This window comes from Vicia villosa, unplaced genomic scaffold, assembly GCF_029867415.1.
Source record: "Vicia villosa cultivar HV-30 ecotype Madison, WI unplaced genomic scaffold, Vvil1.0 ctg.000972F_1_1_3, whole genome shotgun sequence".
Taxonomy (NCBI): Eukaryota; Viridiplantae; Streptophyta; class Magnoliopsida; order Fabales; family Fabaceae; genus Vicia; species Vicia villosa.
Genome location: NW_026705439.1, coordinates 239,619 through 248,113, shown reverse-complemented (window position 1 = coordinate 248,113; position 8,495 = coordinate 239,619). Strand labels below are relative to the sequence as shown.

Below are 8,495 nucleotides of genomic sequence, written 5' to 3'. Positions count from 1 at the left end.
ACCTAATCTTCCGTGCCAGACCCACTGCTCTTCACTAACATACATAAGGCAAGTAACCTTGTGATTCTTAAGATCTTGAATATCAATCTGTCACACCCCAAAATTTGCCCTTCTCATCTCAACTTCAAAAAAACTCAAGGCTCAAGGGTTTACTCAAGGTTGTCTCCTAATCAAGGACCTCTTGAATTAGAGTTTTGTATTCTCCTAGGGAAACTGAAAAAAGTAAGGTCTCCATTGGATCTTATATGACTCATTAGGTTTCAAAATATCTCCATGTCAAAAGTCAAGCTTCAATTCCAAAGGTTGCTCATTCATTAGCACATATGATCCATAGTCGACTAGTTTGACCTAAAAGTCAACTATGGTCAAAAGTATGGTCAAAATTCCTAATTTTTGGTTAGCAACAATATTATGAAGTTTCATTCATAATTTGATCAAAGTTTGATCATGATTCATCAAGGAAAAGCTTCAAAATCAACAAACGGCATAGTTACTAAATTAGGGCTTTAATCCAAAAAGTCAACTGTACTTTGACCGGACATAAATTTCACATGGAACATCATAAATTTATCACTCAAAGCCTAATTTGAAGGAAATTGGATTCTCTAAAACTTTGTCTATCACATGCCAAGGCCAGAAATGCTTCATTTAAAAAGATATGGTACAAAAGATTACAAGTCCTTTTCAAAAGTCAACCAAAAGCAGTTTTTTGCCAAAGGGTATATCATAAAGATACAATCCTCAAATGAAACATATGTTCCAAAGTGGCTTGTAGAGAACATCTTGAGGTTTCCAAAAAGTCCTAGAACTCCTCCATATCATAAAAACCGAGGGAGATATGCTTTTCAAAGTTGGGCAATTTTGGAGGAAAAATGTGAAATAAAAGTGGTTCAAATTGGATTTTCTTGTAAGTGGGCCTAACCTTTTAAACTCTAACCTTTGATACACAAGTTATCCAAGTTACCAAATTCACTTGCCACGAATTTTAGGGTTTTATTTGATTTTATATGATTTTTATTCATTTAAATAGTGATTAAAGGTCAAATAAATCAAGAGAAAATCCAAGATATGATTTAAAGGCTTATTCCAATCAAATCTAATCAGAAATTACACCAAATTTCCCATACAATTTCGTGCATGATTTAATCTGAAAGGACTAGAGCAAATTTGATAAAAAAATAGAAAGTTATAAATCAAATTTTCACAAAATTGCAAGAAGGGATTCAAAGATCTTTTGGGCTTTTCACTTGACCTAATTTGTTCCTCTATAAGTAGTGAACACAAGCCAATGGAATAGGGGATGGAAATATGGGCAGAGAACCATATTCAAGAACAAGAAAATTCACTCAAAATCAAGATTCGGTTTTGGAGAATTAGGAGGTTTCAAAGGATTCTAAAGCTTGTTGCACGTTCCTTGAAGGCCAAATTAGGGTTCTTAGGTTTGAAATTGGGGTTTTCTGTTAGGGGTAAAATTAGGGGTAATTAGGGTTATCATTGAGTTCGTAGGACTTGGACGAAGAGAGGGAGAGGGTCGCAGATAATTTATATTGTCTGTGTGAGCTTTTATGTTGGACAGGTTTTATTGATGTGAACGAATTCATAGCGAATTTGTAGCAAAACTTGCAGGAAATTGCAAGGTTCTCTTGGGGCCGATGGTGATGTGTCTCCATGGAATTGGAGCATTTGAAAATATGCGCGCGTTTTATTTTCATGTTTTCTGGTTTCATATATTACTTATTAAATGTGTGTGTCAAACGACTAAAGTGTTAAGTTGGGTTGGTAAGAGTAAACATTGGGAGGGGGGAGAGGGCTGAGGTTGATAAGCTGGCGCTGAGTTAACAACCGGAGTTACTGTAGCAACTTGAGGTTGAAACCTCTTTCTGGTTTTGTGCAAGACATTGCTGACATCTTGATCTTTTTTCTTCTGGAATGAACTCCCATATTTTCTAAGACCAATAGAAGATTCTGGTTCTTTGTTCAAGCGTCATTCTCGAACTGCTTCTTCTAAAGGCACACCCATATTTACCATCTCTATAAAATCACTAGGTTCACTTGCAACCATTCTTCCGTAATAGAACGGACACAAAGTCTTGAGATAAATTTTTGTCATTTCTTTCTCTTCAAGTGGAGGACAAATTTGAGCAGCAACTTCACACCATCTCTGAGCGTATTCCTTGAAGCTTTCTCTATCCTTTTTAGTCATGGCCCGGAGTTGATCTCTGTCGGGAGCCATATCCAGATTGTACTTATACTGTTTGACGAAGGCCTCTCAGAGGTCTCGAAAAGTACAAATCTCTGAACTGTCCAAGTTCATGTACCATTTGAGTGCAGCGCCAGTCAGGCTGTCTTGAAAATAACGGATAAGCAATTGTTGGTTATCAGTCTGAGTTGACATTCTTCGAGCGTACATCACGAGGTGACTTTGTGGGAATGAATTCCCTTTGTACTTATCGAACTCTGGTACTTTGAATTTGTCAGGAATCTTAACATTTGGAACCAGACAAAGGTCTGCAGCATTCTTTCCAAATAGATCTTGTCCTCGGAGAGTCTTGAGTTCCTTCTGCATTTGCGGAAACTGTTCCTGGAACTCGTCCAATATTTCATACACGCCTGCATCCTCACTGGGAGTGTGATGATATACTTGTCCGCCCGGTGGAGGAAAAGTATGCACAAATGGTCGTGGAGAAGCCATGACAGCAGATCTTGGTATTTCAGCGTTCTGTTATGAGAAACCCATTGCCGTTGCTTTTGGAACGTCAATTTCCAGAGGTTTGTAACCCTCCGGTGGACGCATATCCATTGTGGCTCTCGGAACTTCAGAAACTGGGGGTATGTACCCTTCTGGAGTAAAGTTATACGACATGCGTCAAGGTCGGTCAGGAGGCATGGTACACTGAGGAATAGGAGTAGAAACAATCTCGGAAACCACAATCCTTTGTGGTTCTTCTGGCGTTGGTTGATTTTGTGCAACTACCAGGGCTTTTACCATACTATTGAGCCTTTCAACAGTATCTTTGAGAGTAGTAATCCGTTCTCTAAGTTCTCCATTCTCTTGCTCAAAGTCTTCCATTCTTTTCTTGCAACATGAACGAGTGTTGTATGGATGAGACAGCTTGAATGCCTTTGTTCACCTCCTTCTCCTCCTCTCTTTAGGGAGATGCAAAGATGTTTTCCTAACAACCTTCTCCCTTTTGTGTGAACAAGACGCTAGGCTTGGACAATTTCCTTCTTCAGCATGTTACCATGATCATCGATGTTCTTAAAGAACAGACCCTCCAATTGAATATTACTTGGTATATTTTTCATGGGATAGCCATATTGACGACGGGATAAAGCTGGATTGTAACTGATTCCTCCCTTAGTTCCAATAAGGGGTACGTTGGGATAACTTCCGCAACTGAAGATGATCTTGGTTTCGTCGTTGTCAGGACTACACCACTCAATGTCCGAATGAGTGAGAGACATGATTTTATGTGACCAGTAAAGTCCATCCCTCATGTTCCAAAAAGTACTAGACTTTAGCAGGTGCGAGACGAACCATTCGTATAGCAACGCTACGTAACATGTGATTAATCCTCTTCGCTACAGGTTTCTTGAATGCAAAGAGTGATAAGCATCTGCAAGCAAGGTTGGAACTGGATTTCCAATCAAGAATATCTTAATTGCGTTGATGTCGACGAAATCGTTAATGTTAGGAAACAAAAACAATCCGTAGATAAGCAAAGCCAAGATTTCCTTAAAAGCACTCATATCTTGGATGATGATGAAGTACCGAGCTTGATCCAACAAGAACTTGGAGGGCAATCCTTGAATTCCTCCACTACTCACCATATGAGTTCTGATGTCTGTCGCACGCTCGCGAAAAATAAACAGAGTCGCCACTAATATATTTATCCCAAAGAGGGAAAGGAATATCAGAAAACCTGGAAACGAATAAGAACGAGGTCTTTCGACCAGAGATAGGGTACGGGAGTCGGTTACGCAAGGGGAAGGTGCTAGCACCCCTCACGCCCATCGTACTCGATGGTATCCACCTATGTTTGTTGCTATCTAAAGGGTGTCTAAATCTAAAGCTTAATTACTAAGGGAATGCATGCAAATGAAAGAAAAAGAAACACGGGGAAAATAAGGTTTATAAATAGTTGTGCTCGCTTAGGCCCCGCGACCCAATGCCTACGTATCCTTTTCAGGAATCAGAGCGCCGTAGTTCGGCTCTTTAGTTTTTGTTTGTTTTTGTGTTTTTTAGTTGAACAGTTACATTCGCACTCCGCTGCTCGACCTCTGGAGTCTTAAGCTGGGGATGGAGCGGAAGTAACGTGTCCGATTAGGAGGAAGAATGCCCTGAAGGCACGAGAAAGAATGCCTCGGAGGCAAGAGAGAAGAGAGAAAGTTGGTTTGTGTCTTTTAGATGTAACTCCATGATGAACAAAACCCAATACAAGGCTTCGCATCACTTCCTTACTTTGTTTAGGTCTGAGCCTTTATTAAGTGTTTTAGATGTTTTTGGTTGAGTGTTTTTTTTAAGGGAATTTACTTTGCAATTCGAATCACATAAAAATGTATAATGATTGAGAAGCAGATTAGGGAATGAATCCCACTCACTTCTATCCCATTATGTAATGTTCAAGAAACAGATTAGGGAATGAATCCCACTCACTTCTATCCCATTAATTAATGTTCGAGAAACAGATTAGGGAATGAATCCCACTCATTTCTCTCCCATTAAGTAGTGACCGAGAAACAGATTAGGGAATGAATCCCACTCATTTCTATGCCACTAAGTGATTGAGAAACAGATTAGGGAATGAATCCCACTCATTTCTCTATCACTTTCTTAATGTGATTCGCATCTCTATTTGTTAATGTTTTAATGTTGAAAAGAAAAAGAAGAAGAAAACTAGCCTAAAATGAATAACTAGCTTAATGTTGAAATGGGAACTTCTAAGTCCTAATGTTGTCATGGTTTCTACCTAAAGTTAGGAATAAAGGGGACATGAAAATTAAAGTCACAATTAGAAGTCATAAGTAAGATACATGAGTAAAATTGAGTAAGGATACAATGGTACAAAGTTACACACAAGTATGAAATAACAAGTAAAAAATATAGTACTAAAATGAAATAAAATACTACTATTTTTATATGGTTTTTATGAAGGAAATTGAATTACAAATCAAGCAAAAAGGATTAAAACAAATAGCCTAAAACTAATATTTTTGGTGATTATTTTCTATGTCAAAAATTATGCATCAAAGTTTAAGAATGATAGGAAAAATTAGTATTTATCACCTAAAGAAAATTGGTAGAAATCTAATTAAACCTAAATTAAGATGTAATGGAAACAGGGGGGTGCCAAACTGAAATACAGGGGTGATTAGCAAACAGGGCGCAGGGCCCAACAGAGTTGTTTTTTGTTACAGATTTTATCTCTTGTCAAGAAAAACTGGGCTAATGGGGGGTGTGATCTGAATTCGGCCCATAGTGTTTTATTATTCGGATTTTGATTATTGATCCATTTATTTATTATACAAAATAATAATAATGATAATAAAACAGATAATTAAGTGAAAAGAGGAAATAATTGAAAGAGGAAATAGGGTTTTGTGTTGTGACCTTTCAGCTTGTTCCATATTCTTCTTCTTCGCCATGGAATCGGTGCAGCTCACCTTCGATCAACCAATTGACACCGCCGTACACGGCCTCTTCCTCCGCCTTGACTCTTTATCAAACCTCCGCTCATCTCTCATTATCTTCTCCGATCAGTCTTCCGGCGAGCCTCCGTCGTTAATGCGAACAAACTTCATTTCGGCTTACCCTCTCAATTCAGACACACTCGATTATCCTCTCAAATCGTTCGTCCCTCGCTCTCACTCAATCTGTTATCTTCTCGCTTTCGACTTTGTCTTCTCATCAATCTTTTTCCTTTTCTTGTTTCAACCGTTTTCTATATTGATGGTGATGTTGCGATGCTGTTGTTACGTTTGTGATGAAGGTGGGACGCGATGATGATTGAAGTGGTTGGATGCAGATGATTCTTGAAGGTAAGTTGAAGATGCATCGAGGAAGAAATTGAGTATTTTGAAGACTCAGAGAGAATGCGAAGGTTGGAGATGAAGGTGTTCTGTTATCGGTTTGTTAAGATTCTTCTTTCAGCTCTTTCTTGTCGTCGTATTCTATTATCTGTAATGCAGAATGTGAATTTCTCGCAGGATGAATGATGATGGGGGCTCTTGAAGATTGATTGCAGATGATGAAGTATGTGAAGGAGTTTGATGAATGGTGAGAGAAGTTGAAGAATATGAATGAGGAAGACTGAGAAGTGATGGAAAATGGTGGATGGTGTTGATTGATGAAGATGATGAGAGGCTCAAGGTGAGAAAAACGGGAGAGAGTGAATGTGATGAATGATGAAGAAGTTGCAGAGAGAATGAAGTGAAGTGAGTGATGAAGGTGAAGTGAATTGTGTCGAAATGAAGATGAGGTGAAGGAAGCTCTTTGTAGTGTGGGGATCCTGCTTTATAGAGGTTCAGGTATATCTCCGATTCTGTTAGTTTCTGGTAGTTAATATGGTTGGTTGTTAGGAAAAATTGTTAGAGATTCTGTTAGGAAGTTAGGCAGTTATGTGAGCTGGCAGGTTAGTTAGGAATCAGTTGGGATTCTGTTATGTGTTAGTTATATATATGGTTAGAGGTGGTTTAGGTTGTTAGATAGTTTGTTAAGACTGTTGGTGATTGGTTAGTTAATTAGGTGTGAATGTTATAGCTGTTGTGAACAATCCTGTTGACCGGTTGGTTTGACTTGTATGTAGGTGAATTGTCATAGAGAGTTTATAAGTTTACTTTTGGTTTTGTTATGGATGGGTTAAAACAAACTATGCAGGGCTGTATGTATTTGTGACTGTTTTGAACAGGTTTTGTGGAGTCTTCTAATCTAATTTTCTGAACTGAATCGATGCAGGGCTGCTAGTATATTGGGGATTGTTTGTATGTGCTATGGGCTGATATGTATAGGTGTAATTGTTCTAATTTGCAGGATTTTGTTTGTGTATGATTTTAGGGTTTTAATAAATGATGATTGCATTTTTGATTGCAGGTTAGTGGCATTGATGATACGGATGTGTTGCTGCCTTGTGTTGTTGAATACCTTGAACTTCGAATCGAGTATACGTTCATAACTTGTGAATTATTCTGAACTTGATGACAAGATAAATTATGCTATACTTTAGCTCTTGTTTTCTTTTGCATTGAATTTCTCCACAATGGGTCCATATGTGTACTGAACTGTGATCGAATGTATGTTGTAGGGGGATATGTGTGGCTTAAAAAGAGATGGAATGTGAAGCATGGAGTCATAGCATGGCTTGGAATGATGAAGCTAAAAATGGAGTCTGAACTTTTGTAAAAAATGGGTTTTAATGTAGCTCTCATTTTTACTCCACTTTGTAATGGACTTCTTGTTTGTAATTTAGAACTTGACTTGAAATGTTGTATATATTATTTTTTTGTAATGAAGCATTTTCCCTCATTTAACTTTTCAAGCAACTTCTTGAATGATGGCATGAAATAAGTCCAAAGACAAGCAAACATGACGTTGATCGAAACTTGATTTTTCTTATAGCTTTCTCAATGGAGCATTTGAATGAATTTGGATTATGTAATGGGAATTTGGACTTTTCTCTTCACATTCCCAAATAAAATTTGAATAACTTCTTTTCCAAGCCATGGTCCAAGATAAATCGTTCTTTAAGCAATTCCCATAAGAAACTCAATCTCAAAAAGGCTTGTCATAGGTTAGCATTTTCATCCGAATGAATTCATTCAATATTGTATCGTAATTTATGATTCAAGTAGGACACTAAACAATCACACGTCCAAATTCCATAAGAAAGAACCCATTGATTAATAAATGAATAGTGAAATAAAACCCTGATTCAATTGATACCTTTCGATCCATCGCCACTGATTTAATGAACCAATATTATTCTTAATGAATGCATGATATGTTTATGACCTAGAAATGCAAATGATGCTAAGGTAATAAGCCAGTTAGGAATAAGAATTAGGTGGGCAAATTTTGGGGTGCAACAATGTCGACTACGTTCAAAGGAGTAGTTGCAGCAACGATAATGTCGTCAGGATTCTTTTCCAAACCGGAGTACGGATCTTGCGCGTACACGGGTATTTCAATCAGACGAGAGTACTCCTCCAATGTAGGCATGAGTTGATAATCTAGGAAGGTAAAGCAGTGATACGTTGGATCATAAAACTGTACCAAAGTGGGAAGGATCTCATCCACAATGTTAGTGCTGAGAAGAGGCAGAAGTTTTCCATACTTCTCTTTGAAAGCCTAGGGGTTGACCACCAATTTTCTGAGCTTTTCCAATTCCTCGACCTTAGGAATTTTGAAGGTGTATTTCCTAGCTCTCTTTCTTCCGTAATCAATGGTATAGATCCTTAAGTCCTTTCTCTATTTCTCTCTTTCTATGAAGTTCAAAACT

The 8,495-nt window shown here is 37.9% G+C and overlaps 1 long non-coding RNA gene across 2 annotated transcripts; it reads left to right on the top strand.

Annotated features, from left to right (window-relative positions):
• The first annotated feature begins 5,599 nt into the window (after positions 1–5,599).
• Positions 5,600–7,476, top strand: LOC131632624 (uncharacterized). Of its 2 annotated transcripts, XR_009293060.1 has the most exons (5): positions 5,600–5,850; positions 5,991–6,114; positions 6,208–6,528; positions 6,956–7,158; positions 7,302–7,476. It is a non-coding gene; the product is annotated as an uncharacterized LOC131632624 (long non-coding RNA). The 2 variants fall into 2 exon arrangements; XR_009293059.1 differs by having other exon boundaries at positions 5,991–6,528.
• The last annotated feature ends 1,019 nt before the right edge of the window (positions 7,477–8,495 follow it).